General features: G+C 37.6%; 1 protein-coding gene across 47 annotated transcripts in view; it reads left to right on the top strand.

The window, feature by feature from the left end:
* Window positions 1-21,485, top strand: part of Ptprd (protein tyrosine phosphatase receptor type D) — a 2,240,535-nt gene that overhangs the window by 2,134,902 nt on the left and 84,148 nt on the right. The gene's annotated exons all lie outside the window — the stretch shown is intronic.

Genomic DNA, 21,485 nt, shown 5'->3' with positions numbered 1-21,485 from the left:
TGATTTGCTTACTAAAAGTCTTAAAGTACTACTCCCTCCTGTACCTTTCCTTGGTCTTTCATCATCAGGTCCAAATGCAATTGTTCAAGCTAGTCTTCCTCTATCAGATTTAACACTCTGTCCTGTCATATGCAGTCAGAAATCTCTCTGAGATCTACTGTTGAGTGTACACAGAGCTCAGAAATTCTGAACATGCAGTATCCTATCCAATAATGTGGAGCAGGAGGCCCATGCCAATTTATCTACACAGCCTTCCTAAATTCTTAACTAAATAACTGACTTTCTCTGTCTCTCTGTCTCTCTGTCTCTCTCTTTCTCTCTCTCTCTCTCTCTCTCTCTCTCTCTCTCTCTCTCTCTCTCTCTCTCTCTCTCTCTCTCTCTCTCTCTCTCTCTCCCTCATTTCTATTTATTTCTTCCTTTCCTTTTATGTGCCCCTCCCCCAGAATGAGTGATTGAATCCAGGGCCTCATACATACTAAAGAGTGCTCTAACACTGAGCTACATACTAAAGGTTTATTTTTCATTTTGAGACAGCATCTCACTAAATTGCATTTCTCAGCCTGTTCTCAGCCATAGTATCATGTTAGCTACTTCCTGAATAGCTTCCTAGTTTCATACTGGATAAGCAAGCCATCATTATTGGCTTCACTGCTACTCTCCATCCTATCCCAGTTTGTATATTCTAACATCTTTGTGCTATTTGTTAAAAGATAAAGAGATGATTTTTTTCCTTGAAAATTGGCTAAGAAATATGTTCTATTTATTTTTCAAGCATTCTGGGAAACTAAGACTGCAGTGACTCTTGTCTTATTTTCTTTTTTAAAAGATATATATATATATATTATATAAATATAAATATATATTTAATATATGAGCACACTGTAGCTGTCTTGAGACATACCAGTAGAGGGCACCAGATCCCATTACAGATGGTTGTGAGCCATCATGTGGTTGCTAGGAATTGAACTCAGGACCTCTGGAAGGCCAGTCAGTGCTCTTAACCACTGAGCCATATCCCCAGCCCCCTGTCTCAAAGCCCTACTTCTCACCCTTTCACTGTTGTTCTACTAATATAGCCCCTCTTGTTAAATGATTCAATAGCCTTTAAAACAGCTCCAGTACCTTCTTATTTGGAAGGTACTGAGGATGGAAATAGAGTTGTAGACATGAGAAGAAGGAAAATAAAGACTAGTTAGGTGTCAGTTTTCACTAATCAAAATCTTCACTGCTCTTGATTGTTAATGTATTTAGTCTTAATTGTTTTTCTGTATATTTTCTTCATGACCCTGCTTTAATTCTTTATTTACAATGATGTGATAGGTCATGGAAATTAAAAATATAATCTCTCAGATGATTAATCATCACTCCACTCTCCATCAACAAAAAATTCAAATGGCTCCAGCAAATTTACTTGTATCCACTGAATGAAATAGCTGGCCTCACTTAAAGAAATTCTCAAGAAATATCCCATGCAAAGCTAGGCTAATGATCATTTAGATCAGAAGAACTCCTTAAAAGTAGCTATGAGCTGCATGCTGGCATTACTGCCATTAGCAACTCCCAGAGTCACCTCAGCCATTGACATGATAGCCCACACAGAGTCTTTGCCATTCGTCAGGAAGATGATCTGTGATTAAAGCTCCCTGGGCATGAATTGACTGGACTGTGCTTTAACAGCCATGAAGGAGATATTTAAGTGGTGTACTCATCTCTGGTAATGAGATTAAGACCTTTACATAGAAATATCAGAGAAACACAGTGAAGTTGTTTTTCTTATTAACTACCATATAGATTTGAATATATTTTAACTGGTTTTCAGTGGGGAAAAGAGTAAACTCATTACTTCAAACACCTCATTATTTTATTAGTTCATAATCACTAGAGACTAATACTTATTGACTCTGCCTAAGCTGAATAACACTAGATTAGTATCAAACAAAAGTTAACTATATGAAACTTCTTTACAGTAGTCCTGAGAACAGAGAGGAGGATACAAATCAAACTGCACATCAGGTCCCATCATTAGAGTCAATGACAGCTGAGAATGTAGCCTAAGAAATATGTTTAACCTCATCTCTGAAGGTCATTGTAAATACTTTAAGGTTTCATGTTCTTCTATGAGGAAAGAATGTCACTGAAATACGAGTAATCTCAATTTAAATATAGCATTTACCATGTGCAAAATAAAGTCTACTCTTAAAGGCAATGGATTAGCCTTACAAACATATAGAACTCTAAATAAGTGCAGCTTTGCAAAATGGAATGGCATTGTTTAGAAGTCTAGTCTATTTTAAATTTAGATCTCTAGTGGCTGGCATAGTAGACCATGTCAGTAATCATAACAAGTGGAAAGTATATGTATGTCGTACATTTAAGTCTAGTCTTGGCTATATATAGTGATTCTCTCTCTTTAAAAAATAAAATAATTTTTTCTTGGACTCAATCTTAGATACAGTATTCTGGTTGGTCAACTATTATATTTGTGGATCCTTGTTTTAAAAATAGCATTTAAAAAAATTTTCATGAAGGATCTCTGAAAACTTCATTTTGAAAGATGACACCCTTTGTTTAGGTCCGGACTCATCACCACTTCTTGTAACGGAAAGCTTGTATATTTGAGATTCATTTGGCAAACATCATCAGAGACATTAAGTTCAACACATATACATGTAAATATGTATATGCACAAGTATAGTTTAGACTAGATGCATTGTTAGTGTCCCAGTTACTTTTCTCTTGCAGTGAAGAAACACTATAAGCAAGGACACTTATTAAAAGAGTTTACTGGAGCTTACAGTTTTGGAGGTTAAGTACATGAGCATCATGGTGGGTAATATTACACCAGCAAAAAGCATGGGCCTGGAATAGTGGCTTGAATCTTATATCAGCTGTGAGCTTAACATATTGAGAGACACATCTACAAGGCAGAGAGAAAATGGGAATGGTATGGGCTTTTGAAACCTTAAGGCCTCCACCTAGTGACAACTGCTCTAATGAGGCCACACCTCCCAATCCCTTCCAAACAGTTTCCACAACTTGGAATTAAATATTTGAGTGTGTAAGTGTCCATCTATTAAAATCACCATAGTTAGGAACTGTAACTACAGAACTACATAAGGAAAAAACCACAAGAGCAGTAGGTAAGATAAAAAAGCAAGGGCTTGCAGTTAAAGAATGTTTCAAATTCCCACATCCAAAGCTAGGTGACTACTGCATTTCCATGAACTCTTTAAAAGTATATTTCTGAGATGATCAAGCCAGCTATATATTTCTAAGAATAAGGAATATTCTTAATGAGCTAATCTTAAGATGGAAAACTGGGACAATACAGATGAGGTGGTGGTATGAGTTGAACTTGGAAGAGTGCTGAGTATTTTGCCAAGGGCAAAATCAAAGGCACATAAGAAAAGTATGGTCTCATTATCACATAAGTAGTACTCACAACACTTGGGAATTAAAGAGTCAAGATTTTTAGTTACTGTCCCAAACCTACTGAGTCAAAAATTGCTGTTTAACAAAATCTTTGCAAGAAACTTTATGTAGAGAAATAGCATTGAGTGGACTTGGGATTGTATAGATTGTTCATATTATAGAGTTGAGTTAGATAAAATTGAACCAGTATGGAAGGCCAAGAGTTGTCATTAGCTTCCAGTACAGGGCCAGTGGTGAGACCTAAGTGTTATGATAGTGGACAGCGTGTGGATGAAATACAAACAGACCTGCATTTTGATTTGGATACTTTCTCTAGTTGTAGCCTTGCACAGTGGCATACCTTAGTAAGTTCCTCATCTGTACATTATATGGCCAGGAGAAATAGGAATGTGTGCCTTATGTATACAACACTGAAAGATTATAAATTGGAATCTTCTAATGAAAAGACCAATAAAAACTAATGAAAATAATTATATCCATTACTTTAAAAGCATTAAGTATATATTAAAAGGTTAAAGTGTATATTGGGGTCTTATGCCTATTTTGAAGAAAATCATTCTCTTATTTTATTTACATCTCAAACATTGCCCCCTTTTGGTCCCCCTTCCATGATTCTTTATTCTGAGAGTATGCAACCCAACCCACCCCTGCCCCTGCATCCTCCTTCCATGGTGCCTCAAGTCTTTATAGGTTTAGGCACATCCTTTCCCACTGAGGCCAGACAAGGCAATCTTCTGCCACATATATGTGTGTGTGTATGTGTGTGTGTTGGGGGCAGGGGAATTTGATCAGACCATATGCTGTTTGGCTGGTGCCTTAGTCTCTGGTAGCCACCAGGGATCTGGGTTAGTTGAGACTGTTGTTCTTCCTATGGGGTTGCCATCCTCCATTCCTTTTTTTAAAAAATTATTTTATTTGTTTACATTCCAGTTAGTAACCCTATCCCTCTACTTAAGGCACTATCTATCTAATGGAGATGGACTCTTCAAGTTCCCTTTCTCCATCCCAGTCCCCCCTCCCACAGTTTTTCATCCCACTCCTTCTCCCCCTTGTCTTGAGAGGGTACCCCCCAACCATGCTTCCTCATTCCTGGTGCTTCAAGCCACCCAAGAATTAGGCACATCTTCTACTGAGCCCAGACCAGGCAGTCCGCTGCTATATATTTGCCAGGGGGCCTTAGACCAGCTCCTGTTTGCTCCATGTATGTTCCTGGTTGGTGGCTCAGACTCTGGGGGCTCCCTGGGGTTTGAGTTAGTTGAAACTTCTGGTCTTACTATGGGGTTACCCTCCCCTTCAGCTTCTTCAATCTTTCCCCTAATTCAAACATTGGAGTCCCCAACTTCAGTCCAATGATTGGGTGTAGGTATTTGCTTCTGTATAAGTCAGCTGCAGGTAGAGCCTCTCACAGGACAGCCATGCGAGGCTGCGGTCTTCAGGATCTTCTCCATTTTTGTCCCTGTAGTTCTTTTAAACAGGGACGGTTCTGGATCAGAAGTTTTGACTGTGGGTTAGTAACCCCATCCTGCCAAATCAGGCCCACTATATCGACTGGAGGTGGACTCTTTGAGTTCCCTCTCCCTATTGTTGGACGTTTTTGGCTAAGGTCAGCCCCATTGAGTCCTGAGAGTCTCTTACCACTGAGGTCTCTGATTTATTGTAGAGGGTTCCCCCCATTTTCCACCCCCTTTCATTTTGCTGGCCCTCTAGGCTTCTCTGGTGCCCCCACTCCAATATTTGATTCTTTTATGCTTCCTCTCCTCTCTGATATGCAGGTCCCTACCTCCCTCTGCCTCTCATGATTATTTTCTTCTCCTTTGTAAATGGGATTGAAGTATTCTCTCTTGGGCCCTTCTGCTTGTTACACTTCATAACAGTCTGTGGGTTGTATCTTAGGTATTTTGTATTTTGTTCTAATATCCATATATCAGTAAGTACCTAGTGTGCATGTCCTTTTTGGTCTGGGTTACCTCACTCAGGATAATATTTTCTTTCTTTTTTTTGCTTTTTTTGTTTTGTTTTGTTTTTTGTTTTGTTTGTTTTTTGTTTTTTCGAGACGGGGTTTCTCTGTGTAGCCCTGGCTGTCCTGGAACTCACTCTGTAAACCAGGCTGGCTGCAAAGTCAGAAACCTGCCTGTTTCTGCCTCCCAAGTGCTGGGATTAAAGGTGTGTACCACCACTGCCTGGCTAGGATTATATTTTCTAGCCCATCCATTTGCCGGAAAAATTCATGGTGTCCTTGTTTTTAATAGCTGTATAGTATTCTATTGTGTAAATGAACCCAATCTTACATTGAGGGACATCTGAGTGGTTTCCAGCTTCCAGCTATTACAAATCAGGCTGCAATGAAGATAGTAGAACACATGTCTTATGGTATGGTGGGGAATCTTTGGGTATATGATGTAGCTGGGTCTTAAGGTAGAACTATTTACAATTTTCTGAGGAAACATCACATTGATTTCTAGAGTGGTTGTGCCAATTTGCAACTGGAGGAGTGTTCACCTTTTGTATGTCCTTGCCAGCATGTGCAGTCATTTGAGCTTTTGATCTTAGCCATTCTAATTGCTGTAAGATGGAATCTCAGGGTCATTTTGATTTGCATTTCCCTGATAACTAAGGACTTTGAACATTTTTGAAGTGCTTCTTGGCCATTCAAGATTCCTCTGTTGTAAATCTTTGTTTAGCTTTGTACTCTACTTTTTACTTGGGTTATTTGGTTTTTTGGGAGTTAACTTCTTGATTTCTTTATATATATTTGATATTAGCCCTCTATAGGATATAGGTTTAGTGAGGATTTTTTTCCCCAATCTGTAGGTTGCAAATTTACCCTAGGTGATGTAACCTTTTCCTTCCCAATTCGTATCCCCTTTATCTTCTTTTGTTGTCTTATTGCTCTAGCTAGAACTTTATGAGTATTATATTCCTGATCTCTCCAAGATTTTAACATAAAGGGATTTTGTATTTTGTCAAAGGCTTTTTCAGCACCTAATAAGATCATATGATTTTTTTCCCTTAAGTTTGTTTATATGCTCTATTACCTGGATAGATTTTCATATATTAAACCATCCCTTCATTCTGAGGATGAAGCTTGTTTGATTGTGGTGAATGATAGCTTTGATGTGTTCTTGGATTTTGAGTATTTTCACATTGATATTTATAAGTGAAATTGCTTCAAGTTCTCTTTCTTTGGTGGGTCTTCCTGTGGTTAAAGTATCAGAGTAACACCTGAATGTTGCTCATGGCTTTATCAAATGAATTAGGTAGTGTTCCTTTTGTTTTTATTTTGTAGGATAGTTTGAGGAGTATTGGTATTAACTCTTCTTTGAAGGTCTGGTAGAATTCCCTGCTAAAGCCATCGGGATCTGGGCTTTTGGGGGTTGGGAGGTTTTTAATTACTATTTCTATTTCCTTAGGGGTTATGGGACTGTTTAGCCAGTTTACCTGACCATGATATAACTTTGGTATGTGGTATCTGTCTAGAAAATCATCCATTTAATCTAGATTTTCCAGTTTTGTTGAGTATAGTCTTTTGTAGTAGGTTCTGATGACTTTTTTTTTAATTTCTTCAGTTTCTGTTGTGATGTCTCCCTTTTCTGATTAAAATTTCTGATTTTATTCATTTGGATACTATCTTTGTGCCTTTTAGTTAGTTTGGCTAAGGGTTTATCCCTCTTTTTTATTTTTTCAAAGAACTAGCTCTTGGTTTTGTTGGTTCTTTGTATTATTCTCTTTGTTTCTAACTGTTTGATTTTACTCCTGAGTTTGACTATTTCTTGCCCTCTACTCTTCTTGAGTATGTTTGTTTCTTTCTGTCCAGGTGTGCTAATATGTTGCTTGTATGAGATCTCTCCATTTTCTTTATGAAGTTACTTGTTGCTATGAATTTTCCACTTAACACTGCCTTCATTGTGTCCCATAATTTTGGCTATGTATTGTCTTCATTTTCATTGAATTCTATAAAGTCTTTGATTTCTTTATTTTTTCCCTAACAAAGTTGTCAATGAGCAGAGATTTGTTCAATTTCCATGAATATGTTGGCTTTCTGTTGGTTTTATTGTTATTGAAGTCCAGCTTTAGTCTGTGGTGATCTGATAGAATGCAAAGAATTAATTCAATGTTCTTGTGTCTGTTGAATCTTGTTTTGTGTCCAATTATGTGGTCAATTTTAGAGAGGGTTCCACGAGATACTAAGAAGATTTTTTTTCTTGTTTTGGGATGAAATGTTCTGTTAAATCTATTTGGTTCATAACTTCTGTTAGTTTTTAGTATGTCTCTGTTTAGTTTCTGTTTCAATAAAATGTCCCTTGTTCAGAATGGGTTGTTGAAGTCTCCCACTATTATGGTGTGAGATTCAATATGTGTTTTGAGCTTTAGTAAAGTTTCTTTTATGAATGTTGGTGCCCTTGCATTTGGGGCATAGATATACAGAATTGAGACTTCCTCTTGGTGGATTTTTCCTTTGATTAATGTGAAATATCCTTTCCTAACTTATTTGATAACTTTTGGTTGGAAGTCTATTTTATTTGGTTATTAGAATGGCAACTCCTCCTTGTTTCTAGGGTACATTTGCTTGGAAAAAAATTTCTAACCTTTTACTCTGAGGTAGTGTCTTTGTTACTGATGTGTCTTTGTTGTATGCAGCAAAATGCTGGATCCTGTTTTCCTATGCAGTCTGTTAGACTGTGTCTTTTTAATTGGGGAATTGAGCCTATTGATGTTGAGAAATATTAAAGATATATGATTGTTCATTCCTGTTATTTTTGTTGCTGGAGGTGGTATTGTGTGTGTGTGTGTGTTTCTCTTCAGTTTGTTGCGACAGGCTTAATTTCTCATGTTTTCTTGGATGTAGTTACCTTCCTTGTTTTAGAGTTTTCCTTCTAGTATCCTCTGTAGGGCTGGATTAGTAGAAAGATATGTTTAAATTTGGTTTAGTCATGAAATATTGGTTTCTCCATCTGTGGTCATTGAGAATTTTGCTAGGTGTAGCATTCTGGACTGGCATTTGTGTTCTCTTGGGGTCTGGATGACATCTGCCCAGGCTCTTCTGGCTTTGAAGTCTGGTGTAGTTCTGATAGATCTGCCTTTATATGTTACTTGGCCTTTTACCTTTATAGCTCTTAATATTCTTTCTTGTCTTGTGCATTTAGGGGTTAGGTTAAGTGACAAGGGGATTTTCTTTTCTGGTCCAATCTAGTTGGTATTCTGTAAGCTTCTTGAACATTTATAGCCATCTCTTTCTTTAGGGTTAGGGACATTTTCTTCTAAGAATTTATTGAAGATATTTTCTGGCCTTTTGAGCTGGGACTCTTCACCCTCTTCTATTCCTATTACTCTTAGGTTTGATCTTTTCATTGTGTCCTAAATAACCTGGAAATTTTGGGTTGGAAGCTTTTTATGTTTCCCATTTTCTTTGACCTCTGTGTCATTACCTTCTATGGTATCTTCTATGCCTGAGATTCTCTCTCCTATCTCTTGTATTCTGTTGGTGATAGTTGCATCTGTAGCTCCTGATCCCTTTCTTAAGTTGTCTGTCTTCATGGTTGCTTGCATTTGTGTTTTCTTTGTTTCTATTTCCATTTTTAGGTCGGGAGTAATTTTGTTCAATTCCTTCAACTGCTTGATTCTATTTTCCTGTATCTCTTTAAAGGATTTATTGTTTTCCTCCTTAAGGGTTTTTACCTGTTTGCCTGTGTTTTCCTGTATTTCTTTAAGGAAGTAGTTTATATCATCCATCAAGGCCTCTATCATTTTCACAAGGTGGAATTTTGCCTTTCAGGCATGTTAGGTCATCCAGGCCTTGCTGTGGTGAGAGAACTGGGTTGTGATGGTGCCAAGTTGCTTTGGCTTCTTGGTTATCTCTGGTGCTAACTGGCCTGTGTTCCTCTGACTGGAGTTGGCCTCCTTGGAGGCAGGTAGAACTCTGTGACCTGGGTAGAGCAGACCTCCTGAGAAGCAGTCAGTGCTGTCTCTGGTTAGCAGGGGCCTCCTGTAGCTCTGGTTGTAGCAGTGATTAGGGCAGGCCTTCTGTGTTCCTGGGCAGTGTGCATTCCTGGGAGACATGCAAGGCTCTGGGCTCCAGAAGCAGCATCTGTCCCAGTGTACATGGAGTTTTACCCTAGAAGGAATGTTCCTTTGGTTAACATAGACTTCTTGTGTTACTAGTTATTGCAGACCTCCTGGGAGACATGCAGGCTGGGTCCTGGTTACTGCAGACCTCCTTGGAGGCAGGAATGCTATAGAGTGTGGGAGGGTATCAGGCTGCCAGTCTGGCCCTGGTGGGGAAGCAGACTAGAAGGAAGGTGGAATTCAGCAGGGTGGGTAGGTCCCTAGTCAGCTGGGCTCTGTGGGTTTCCCAGCTGACTTGGGAATTTGGGCCGGAGGGAGTCTCACCTGTGGCCCTGGCTACTGCGGACCTCCTGAGAGGCAGGCAGGTGTAGGGTGTGGGTCGCCATTTTTAGTGAAAGCAGATAAGCCTAGGGAGCCTTTCAGTATGTGCTGAATCTATTTGTGATGCTGCCAGTTATGCCATAGTCCCTGTCCTGCTGCAAGTTGCCATTGCCCATTCTTATTAAACATATGACATGAAATTTATTTTATAGTTTAATCAATCCGATGTTTAAACATCTTCCCAGGTTTTGATGAGAAGTCATAGCATATATACATAGTAATTTCTTAATAAAGTTAATCTATGATGTATGTAATACACAAAAAAATATAGGAAATCTGTTGTGAAGATAAATAATTGGGAGATTGTATTAAGCAACACCAATCTAGGAATAGATAAGTTTGAACTCAAAATTGTTGTTTGCCTTCTGTATATTGCTACAAGGGCCTTCTTAACTGGGAAGAGTAACTTTGTCAAAACTGTGTACCCTTTTTTTCCTGCAAAATATGTTCAGTATGTTATTCGTATAGATTTCCTCCGTCCCATGAGGCAAGGTCCCCAACATGCAAGTATTCCAGGAATTCTGATCAAGGTGCCCTAGGAAGATAAAAATAAAATATGACTTTCAATTTGGTTCTCAATTTTCAGTTTCTCCAGTGTTGTGAGGCTTTTACTGGACTTGCCAGTAGTATAAATAAGGATATTAATAAGCTTTCAAGCTTAGGTCTTTAGCTGGGCCAGTCTCCCAGCTACCATTTAAACTTAACATGATTATTCTAGCCCATGACTCAACATTGGCTAGCTGGATACCTTGCTCTGGTACAGTTTGTGTCTATTCCTCTCTGTGCTAGCTTTCAATTCCTCTTCTTCTGCTTTCTTTTCCCTGTATTACTCCTCTGCCTGGAAGTTCTGCCCCCACTTCCTACCCTAGCTATTCCATCATATCTTATTACCATCAACCAGCAGCAAGACAACCTCTGATATGCCTCTAGATTGCCTTAAGGCAGATGAAGAAGGACACATATTTACAGATTAGAAAACCCACTAATGGGCTATAGAAATAACAATACATAAATTCTTCCAGCACTTAGCTCCCTGCTAGAATCAACAATTGAAAGTACAGACACACTCCTTCATAAAAAGTAAAAACTTGTCACCCCAGCACTCCAACACACAAATTTGTAACTCAAGCATATTCTAGTTTTTATAAGCTCTGTGGTTTGAATTGAGGTATTATCATGCTTAAACACAGTTAACAAAAATCCCTTCAAAATTCCTGAGTTTGTTTATAAATACTTTTAAAATATATTTGAGAATTTCATTTTTTAATTATATATATATATATATCTACACATATATGTAGATACACACACACACACACTATCTTTATGCACACCAAACAAGAGAATCAGTGTATAACCCACTACAGATGTTTGTAAGCCACTATGTGGTTGCTGGGAGTGAAACTCAGGACCTCTGGAAGGGCAATCAGTGCTCCTAACCACTGATCCATCTCTCCAGCCCATTATTTCAGAATTTCATACATGCATCCAGTATGTTTTGCTGAAATCCATCTCTTAATTCCTTCTTCACAACTCTTATCAGAATCAAGCCACTGTGTTCCTCTTCAACTTTTATGTCTATTTTTTCATTAATTCACTGAGTCCAATTAGTGACTTCAGTAAGGACATGGTTAGAGTCATCCACTGAAGCATGAGCGACCCTACCAGAACCCATATACCAGAGGAAAACTGAGTCTCCCTCCTCAAGCAACTATTAGCATTTCAGCTGTAGGAGATTCATTTACTTCACTCCATGCTGGAATTTTGACTGGCCCATTTTGTGTAGGTCTTGTGCATGTTGTTTGTTTGTCTCTGTGACAGCCTTGACATGTTCATAAAACATTGTATCACAATAGTCTTCCACAATAGATATTCCCATTGGTCTAATGATAGCATAAATTTTATGGGGGTAACCAACATATTTCTGATTGAACTTAATCCCCTTTAAGATGTTCACCATCCTGCTCTGGTGTCCACATAGACAGTTGTCAAAAATCTACTTTCAGATTTGTTAGTGCTAACTCTTTCTATTTGTAGTATTACCTTAAAATTTTATATGAAAACTACCCTCCACAATCATTTTATTTTAATTAGAAAGTAACAAAACGACTTGTTTCCAGAAGTCCTTACTATAGTGCAACTATTCTTTTCTGACATTACATCAACCCCATATTTTGTTACTATCTAAAGAGATGAATGTCTGTGATCATATTGCATTCAATTCTCCTGGCGTCTATTGTCTCTGTGTGCTAAGAATTTCCTCTGGTTCTTATGGCAGTGGCCTTTCACCACCACCCCATTGTGTCAATAATGATGGGACTCTTCTAGAAAACTTTACAGATATCAAGCTTGATCTTGTTATTTTTATCACATCTTATATGTTATCCATTATTAAATAAATTCTCCATAATGCACTGAAAGCGATAAAAAGAATAAGATTACTTATTCTTTTTTTATACATTTTTATTAGATATTTTCTTTATTTACATGTCATATTTCCCAGTTTCCCCTCCAAAAACCAAACAAACAAACAAACAAACAACAAGAACAAACCTCTGTTCCCTCCCAACTCCCCCTGCTCGTCACCCTACCCTCTCCCACTTACTGGCCCTGGAATTCCCCTACACTGGGGCACAGTCTTTGATAAGTAATACATAGACATATTTCTGAAATATGTAATGACTTTAAACACTGCTTAGAACAAAATTTTAAATGTGTAGAGACCACACATATCATGAGTTTGAATAAGAAAACTTGCCCAGTGTCACATACCTACTGCATGGTAGAACAAAGAGCAAGTGGTATGTTCATCTGCAGTCCAACATGAATTATCTCTCATGGCAAACTAGATCTTTTTTTGTTTGTTTCTTCTTATGTCCTGATTATAGAGTCTAGGAACCATAATCTCCTAGTAGATAAAAGTATGTCTGCTGAAAGCCTGTGCAGATTCTATAGTTACCACTTCATCTCTTTAAACTATATATCAGAATAGTTGTTGGTTTTCCTGTGACATGTAGATGATACATTTTTTTCTCTAGAGATAGAGAATCCACAATGATAAATGTTACATTTCTCCAGAGCAGAGACAAGCATTGTGTACCATCAAAGCAGCGATAAGTTTTTTTTTCCTAGAACAAAGTTCTTAGTATATTTGACCATGCAACAATACATTCACAGACACAAATCTATCTTCAACAAACCTTTGCTTTTTGTCCATATGTTCATGCCTGTGTGTGTGTATGTGTGATATGTGTTTATGTATGCCCTTTTTTCTCTCTCCCTCCCCTTCCTCCAATTCCCCCCCCCCGTATGTATATGTTCTACTTTTGAATCTGTTGGATTTTGCTGGAGGGTGACACATCTATATGCATGAAGAAATGAAGCAGTATATGAGAAACATCTGTTTTTAATTTTTTTTAAGGTAGAAAGTTGAAACATAGGTCCTAAGAGTTTGTTGTTGCTGTTGTTTTATAGTTTTGAACAAATTGCACTCATTTGTAGTGGAATGAAAAATGAATGATTTCATGAACTAAAAAGGAGTGCAAATGTTTTACTACTGATATGGATATTTCAGGTTGAGGAAGAAAAACAACTAAATTTACTACTCCTTTAGTGTGACATTATACTAAAACAGGATTGTAAGGCAAGATCATTTGCTTTCTACTTACATATAATATAATTTGTCTACTTCTCAAATTAGGTCTTGATCTCTCTCTATGACACTTACAGCATCTATTTATTGAAGCAGCAGCAAAAATAATGCAGCAGAATGATCAACAGCAAAGGCCTTGGTGTCAGACAACCAAAAGTTAGACCTTGCTTTAGGTAGCATGAAAATAAACTTGTGCATAACCATAGCTTAGGGTTGCTGATAGTAATGCTTAGTCATGTTAGAAGCTATTACTTGTTTCATTACATGTAAGTAGCTTCAATATTAAGATCCAACACAGTTATATAAACCACTGAGGAAAAAAAAGCATTAACTATATAAATATAATCTTGTCATCAGTTTTAAGATGCCAGTCAATCAGAAAGGTTACACTACTGGAAGAAGCCTGTAGAAGAAAATGTTACACTGTTGAAGAAACCAGTGAAACTCTGATCTCTTCCTATTGATGGCCAAACCCCTAGGGCTTTGCTGAGTCCAGTAAAGTATGATATAATAAGGTAGAAAAAAGAAAACTTCATAGGTTAAGCCAGCACCATTAACCATTACTGTTTGATTTCTTACATTCCAGTGTCATGCTGTGTTCAGACTTTCTTGGTCAGGTGTCAAGGCATCTCAGCATGTTGTTGGCTACATGGTGGCAAGCTCCCTATTGGGCATATAGCAGATGATTAGCCAAAGTGTGTATCTGGATCAATTTTGAACTAAACTTACAGTTCTCAAAAAAAAAAAAAACCTTTCTTGTGGTCAGAATTGCTATTACCAACAACAGGTGCACACAGAACAAAGAGTGTCTTGTGTACAAAGAGCTGCTTTCCCAATCGACATCTCCACCTGATCTATCAGCAGCACAGCCTTATTTTCAGACCCTTTTCTCTCAGAAAATAGCCTGTTATTATCTTTAGACTGCACAGGAGTGAATGCATTTTAATGCAGACCCTTTAGATTTAACTCAAAAGTGCCTACTGATTAAACTCCCAGTGTGGCCTTTACAGGGAGGATGGACCTGACACTTGGCAGTCTGAGAAGATGCTTTCTTTGTCCATAGTTAAGAAACAACTTCACCAACCAAGATGTAAAAGGAACAGAGAATCTCATCCCAGCTGGCTGTCATTCTGCATCTTGTAAACAAATGTAGAAGGACACAAAGACACAGCAAGTCATCTTAAAAGCACTATCCGAAATCTGAGTGTTGATCTGTGCTGAGTTTCTTCATTCTTCCTGAACCCATGCAGATACTAAGAACTCCAAATGCAGCCAGTTTACCAAGCTTCAGAGCTTTTTCTATTTAGACTTTTCAAGTTGTTATTTCTAAACCCCCTTTATACACACACACACACACATATGTATATGTATACATATATATAATTGTTTCCTTGAAAACATCAAGCTCTGCATCTTCTAAGCACCTGTAATTTATTATTTAGCTCTGTGGACCCTGCTCACTCAAAGAAAACCTCTTATCAAATAGATATAGTTGTCTGTTTTCCAGACCTTGCTCTCATATAAGTTCCTCTTTACTGATGGGCTTTGACCACTGCTACACATGGTCTAGAGTGGCTTCTATTTGCTCTCATATGGAACCTAAGGTTCTTAAGCAACTAATAATAATGTTTCTATAGTTCCCAATGTAGCTTTAATTTCAAGAGAGATACAGCAAGAACTGGAAAAGATAAGATTCTTAAGATTTTTTTTTTGTGTAGTTTTGAAATGAAGTTGGTATTTTACAGCCAGAGTGTGAATGAACATTGGAAAAATCAATAGAGCAGCTGTTTGAACAGCTTATATTATTTAACAAATATTTACTACAGAACAACAAAGGTTAAAATAAGAGTTTTGTCCTGGATGAGTCCATAGTCTCCTAAGAAAACATGAAAATTGATAACTGTAAAGATGTTCTGGGACTTAGGAAGTGAAGAGATGCTCCCCTGAGAGCCTATGCCGTGGAGAATCAAGGATGTCGACGACAGTTGTGAGAGTCCAGATAAAGAGATATGCATACAAGGCATGGTGATAGGACAAAGCATAACTTGCTCTGGGCTTTAGGCTATGGCATGGCTGTAACAGCCACGGCACAGTCATGTTGCTGAGAGTCGCCACCAATACCAAGTTACTCAGTAGGCACTGAGTAACCCCCAAAGTATCTTGTTGTCATGGAAACTACTTTTCACTTCTGGTCATAAAACAAGCTTCAAAAATACCCAAGGTTCCAATCAATGCATCTATGCTTCTATCTTCCCAGAAAACAGCTTTGTAGGAGAATTTTAGAAATGCTGCAATGAGAAGTTGTAGTGGAGATGCTGAGAATTTTTCAAATCACAAGAATACTATTGCCTATCTATTCTCGAATTTAAAAGTGGTAGTGGAAGGTTTCTTTATCCTTATTTTGCTTTGTTTAGTTGAGTCTAAACTGTGATTGAGCATAGTGTAATGTTTGGGGAGTATATAGAAAATTAGAGATATGAGTGAGCCTTAGCACATTGCAAGAATTTACAAATTTGGTTTTGTCTTATTTTAGAATCATCACAAAGGCAGAAGTTGAAGTATTTGACTTTAAGTAAACAGTTCATATATGCAAAATCCTAAAACATATTATTTCTCACTTGGTCGGTGTTAAAGCTGGCATTCATCAGACCAGCCTCAAGCCAGAGACTAATGTAGAGCATCAGTTTTTAATCAGCTAAGAACATAATCAGTTAAGAACTTAATCAGTTCTTAATGCATCCCCAGTTCCTTAACCCTTTTTTAAAGGAAGGAAGGAAGGAAGGAAGGGAGGAAGGGAGGAAGGAAGGAAGGAAGGGAGGAAGGGACGAAACTTCTTGTTCAAAAGAATTTAATCTCTAGATATGAGACCACTCCAGGAAAGTAGGCTCACATAAAACCTATTTAAGAGTAATTTTCAAATCCTCTTTTTCATTTTAAATTATATAAGATTGATAATAATCATAGTAGTAATAATAATGATAATAATATCTGGCCTTTCGAAATGCTCTTCAAGGTAGATAGTAGTCATGTGCTTGTCCATCTTAGCCATGTCACTGTTACTAACTGAAGTTAGACTATAAATCACAAACCACATGTTGTTGTCTGTTGTCTGGATTATGCTGGAGCTATAACAAATCATTATCTCTGATGGTTCATTAAAGAAAAGTTCATTCTGCCTATTTCTTTATGATGGTTTTATATGAGCCTACTTTCCTGGAGTGGTCTCATATCTAGAGATTAAATTCTTTTGAACAAGAGGTTTAGTCCCTTCCTTCCTTCCTCCCTCCGCCCCTCGCTTCCTTTCTTCCTTCCTTCCTTCCTCCCTCTGTCCCTCGCTTCCTTTCTTCCTTCCTTCCTTCCTTTCTTTATTTCACTCTTTCTTATAGGCCTTTATTGCTACTCTAACATGTTCAAGGCCAGCCTAAGCTTTATAGACCCTACCTCAGAACCTTCCCTAAAAAATAAAATAAATTAAATTTAAAAATAAAATAAATAATTATTTAATAAAAATAATTAAAGCAAAACCCATCACATTCATCACAACTCAACAACTTTTCAGTAGCCATAGGTAAGAATTGTGAATGCCCATGAATCCAGCCCGCTAGCTAAGCAGAGGAAGAAAGAAGATTGCTTAAGGGACTAGAATGCATAGAGACAGAGTTTTGATTCTCACGTGGGGTGGGTAGCACTTACTTGGTTCTCGTCTTGACATTTCAGTGTTTGACTAAATCAACTGGCCTATGAATCCTAAAGATAAAAACATTTACCTGACGCATAGCTTTTCTCCACAAATGAACACTCATAACCTAGCACCAATTGTATAAGACCTAAAATCAGAAGACATTCTGTATGCTATAAAACATGAAGTCATATAGCAACACTTAAATAATATTATGTGATTCTTCCTCTCAAGGTTTTAAAGACATTTGTGTATGCAAAAATCCCCCTTTATGTTTCTGTTCATACAAGAACCTCCCAGTGATTAGAGATTAGAGATTTCACTCCATTGATACAAACTCTGGCATATTATGATGGCAAAGTGTCTTTGTCTTTGCACATTTATTTCTTAAGGTTTTGGGGTAGTAGATATGTTTGCTGTGGCTCCAGCTTTTATTTCCATGTAAGTGTGTCAAGTGGCACATAAGGAGCTGGAGAGAGGACAAGTGCCTCAGGAGGAGGCAGTTTGGCTGGGAAGCCTTTTAGTTACCTCGCCCTGTGTTTAGTTTACTTGATTAGTACAAAATAGGATTTAATGTGGATGTTGCAGAGATCAGCTTGCCCTTTTGGTTTCCCATTGTGGAGTGCCCCTCCCTTGTAGGCTCTGTCTGCTCTGGGCTGCCTCTACCCAGAGAGCAGAACTGCCACAGTGACTGAGGAAGTCTAATTAGTATAGTTAATGAGCGGTGACATGCTGCCTCCCTTTGAATTCAGAGAAGCTAGGGTGCTGTCTCTGGAAAGGTAGGAATTTACCCCCCCCCTTCTCCAAGTAATTAATTGATGTCCTTGTCATCAGGAGAATAAAATTTTCAGCCTAATTGTTAGTAATGGTGGATGTTATTGTGCAAGTGGGGCATTGATTTCCTTGTTTCTCTCTTTTCTCTTCTTGCAGTATTGATCCTTGTCACAGCTTAGAAATTCTGAGATAATCTTATAAATGAATGAATGAATGAATGAGTGAACGAACGAACGAACGAACGAACCCTGCGCACCTAGGGGCTTTATTGCAGGGGCACATAGAACCCAATGTCGACTTGTGGTTTTGGTTGAGGATTCTTGGGATCTGTTAGTCGTCTGCCTCTGTCATTTTGTTGGAGGAATATCTTTATAGCTCCTTTTAGTGATGATGCTGAAGTAACTCAGGCACTTTTATATTTTCTATCATATGACAGATGATGTTTCTGAGTAGACACTCTAGATAAAGGAAAATATTTCTGAGGAAAATACAGTATATTATAGTAGATCTTAAAATCATGCTAACTTGTCTTGCCTTTTTAATGAGAATCCAGATTAGAAACTGAATAAAGAATTTGGCGTTTCTTTGAAAAATTCTGATATAACATGTAATTTTAAAATTCTAAAATATTTATTAAATGCATTTTATATGTATGTGTACTGCATGAGTGCAAGTATCCACAGAGGTCAGAACACAGTAGGTGGTTATGAGCCACACTGTAGGTGCTAGAACTAAAACTAGATCCTCTACAAGAACATGTATTCTGAACTACTGATGCCACTTTCTAGCCCCAAAGTAGGGACTTTCTATTAGTAGAAAGAACATGCATCAAGGCAGTTGTAAGCAAATATTGAATTTGTGTGACATGGCTTATATATTCCTGTTTGTTTGTATTTTAAGACAGGGTATCTCAGTGTACCCCCAAGCTGCCCTGGAACCAATGGCTCTCCCCAGCTATTGGATAGGAAAATTATCTCTTGCTCAGTCCAAAACTTCGCTATTACCTTTCGCAGGCCAGCAACCTCAGTATCATTCTCCCTCCTGTTTTATCATTAAGACATTTGGATGAAAAGAACACTGTGTTTCCCTAAGACTTCATCTGTCCTTGGTATCATTTGCTCTTGAAAGAGTTATAGCCTTTTTGTGTTTGATCCCTAGAAATTGCCACGACAACTACCTTCAATGCCACAGAGCAAGGATTCAAATTGTTGTTAGAAATAGACCAACTCTGGGAAATAGAGCTGCTCAGTTTTGTGTTTTTTTTTTTTTTTTTTCACATATCACACAGAACAAGAAAGACCAATTTGAAAATTATTAGGTATTTTGGAAATAAGCATAAGAGCATTACTGCCTGCTTGGTTAGAGGCCTCTGTTCTTTGTAAGCTTTACACTCAATCAATCTCCTGGAGCCACCATTGACTAGCTTCTTCATATGTGCCAGGAACTTTGATAGACTCTACAATCCCACCCCTGAATTCAGCGTCTAATGGCATCTTCGTGTTTTTGTTTCTCTTTTCATTTTTTTTTTTCAGTCAAACTTCAGCACAACAACCATAACAAGATTTTGCTAGGTTTCAAACACAATGTAGCTGTGAGTTTTACTTTGATGTAGTTAGACTCGGACTTTGTTTATTATATTTCTTATATTCACTGGTGTGGGGTGATGGGTTTTTTTCCCCGACATTCAGGAAGCTCAGAGGTTCAGTGCAGTTAGAGTGGGAACAAAAGTCTCACAGCTGTAATTCAATGTCTGTATTTGCTAATTCCACAGACAGAAAAATATGTTGTTCAGATTTCTACGCTTTTGGAGCCGTCTCAGAGAAATTCATTTTCTCCCCTCATGTTCTGTTACTTGAGTATATGTAAAATGAGATTAGGGACGAGCATTTGTTCTTTATTGTGTTTCCCTGGCAGAATTGCTTATGTTTCTGTAGGCTATGGGAGCGGTTAAGAACCACAGCATTGTATGCTACAATTTCAACCAAATTTCCCCAGCTGGATGAAATAGAGGGCTGCAGAGAGAAATGTAGAAACTTACAGTATCATACAGATGCTTTTATGTTCTACCCACTCTCAAAATCATTGAGTAAGGTGCTCTGCTTGTTTTTAATAACTATCTTGGAATGGGGAATCTTTCAGAGCATACCATCTTTATTCATTTCTTTGCCCACATTTCAATCTATAAGAAAGGTTAGCTCCCTTGAATTTTATTTGCTATCCTGCTGTACTTTCAAAATACATCTTCACATTAGACTTAGCCATATTCAGTACAGTAAAATCAGACTTTACCTCTCTAAATATGTCTTAAAACATATATTTGAAATAAAGTGAGATTTTTTTCAGAATAAAATTGCCATTTGCTTTTAGTTATTCACATGATAATTGGAATTTTTATTTTGTAAAAGGAATTCATTTTTCAATGACTTTAAAAATGATTAAACAGACATACATAAATTTTCTAGGAAGTTTGTGACTGTTCAGATATGTCTACTACTGGATCAGAAAAGAAATGTTTTTAATCATTTAGCTTTTCTTGGCCTTGTTCAGTTTGTACAAATTTCAAAGACAAGGTTAGCCAGTGAATGACTTTCAGTGATATTCATAATTGATGTTGAAAATTAATAACTGACAGAACAGTTGGTAAGATACTCTGAAGCCTCTTCTAGTCCTTCACTGTCAGGCTCACAATATTTAACTATATTTTACGATTTTTAACAAATGAAAATCATATACGTTTATAGGTATTTTATGTTTAGCTTCCGTGGGGTAGCCGTTTCATAGATGGCAGAGATATATGGTAGGCTGTATTTCTAGGTAGGACTTTACCATGGAAGTGAAGGAATAAAGTGATAAGATACATTTTGTAGTGACACATGCCAGTATTCAGGAGCCAGGCTTAGAGAATGCCCATCATTTGAAATCAACAAAGAGTATAGTCTCTCAAACACACATACATACACACACACACACACACACACACAGAGAGAGAGAGAGAGAGAGAGAGAGAGAGAGAGAAAGAGAGAGAGAGACAAAGGGAAATGGAGAGAGAGACACAGAGAGACAGAGAGACAGATAGAGATAGAGAGAAAAGAAAGAGAATAAGTTATAATAAATTTAAATAACTTTAAGGAAAGAAAAACTACTCTAAATTTAGACAATTGTCACCAGGATGTACTGTAATGTTGGATGTTAGATACATAGGTAAATGCTTGAGAATCTTCTAACCAAGGAGTGGATTGAGAATATAGGGTTTGTGCAAACCCTTCAGGAAATGACAACTTTACAAAATCAGAAATGATTAGAAAATTCTGTCTAGGCAAGGAGTGTTGCATTGTGAAGTCAGCACTGAGAACCTCCAGCAGTGACAGTGAAAAACAAGCCAGGGTTGACATCTAGGCTTATTCATCACACCTGATTAGAACTCTCACACTTAGTAGTGAGTAGGATGCCCCATGAGGGGCACAGCATGGCGATCCCTGACTTTAAAGGATTTTAACTGAGTAC

This window comes from Mastomys coucha, unplaced genomic scaffold (genome assembly GCF_008632895.1).
Source record: "Mastomys coucha isolate ucsf_1 unplaced genomic scaffold, UCSF_Mcou_1 pScaffold18, whole genome shotgun sequence".
In the NCBI taxonomy this organism is placed as follows: Eukaryota; Metazoa; Chordata; class Mammalia; order Rodentia; family Muridae; genus Mastomys; species Mastomys coucha.
This window is presented reverse-complemented; position numbering and strand designations above follow the sequence as displayed.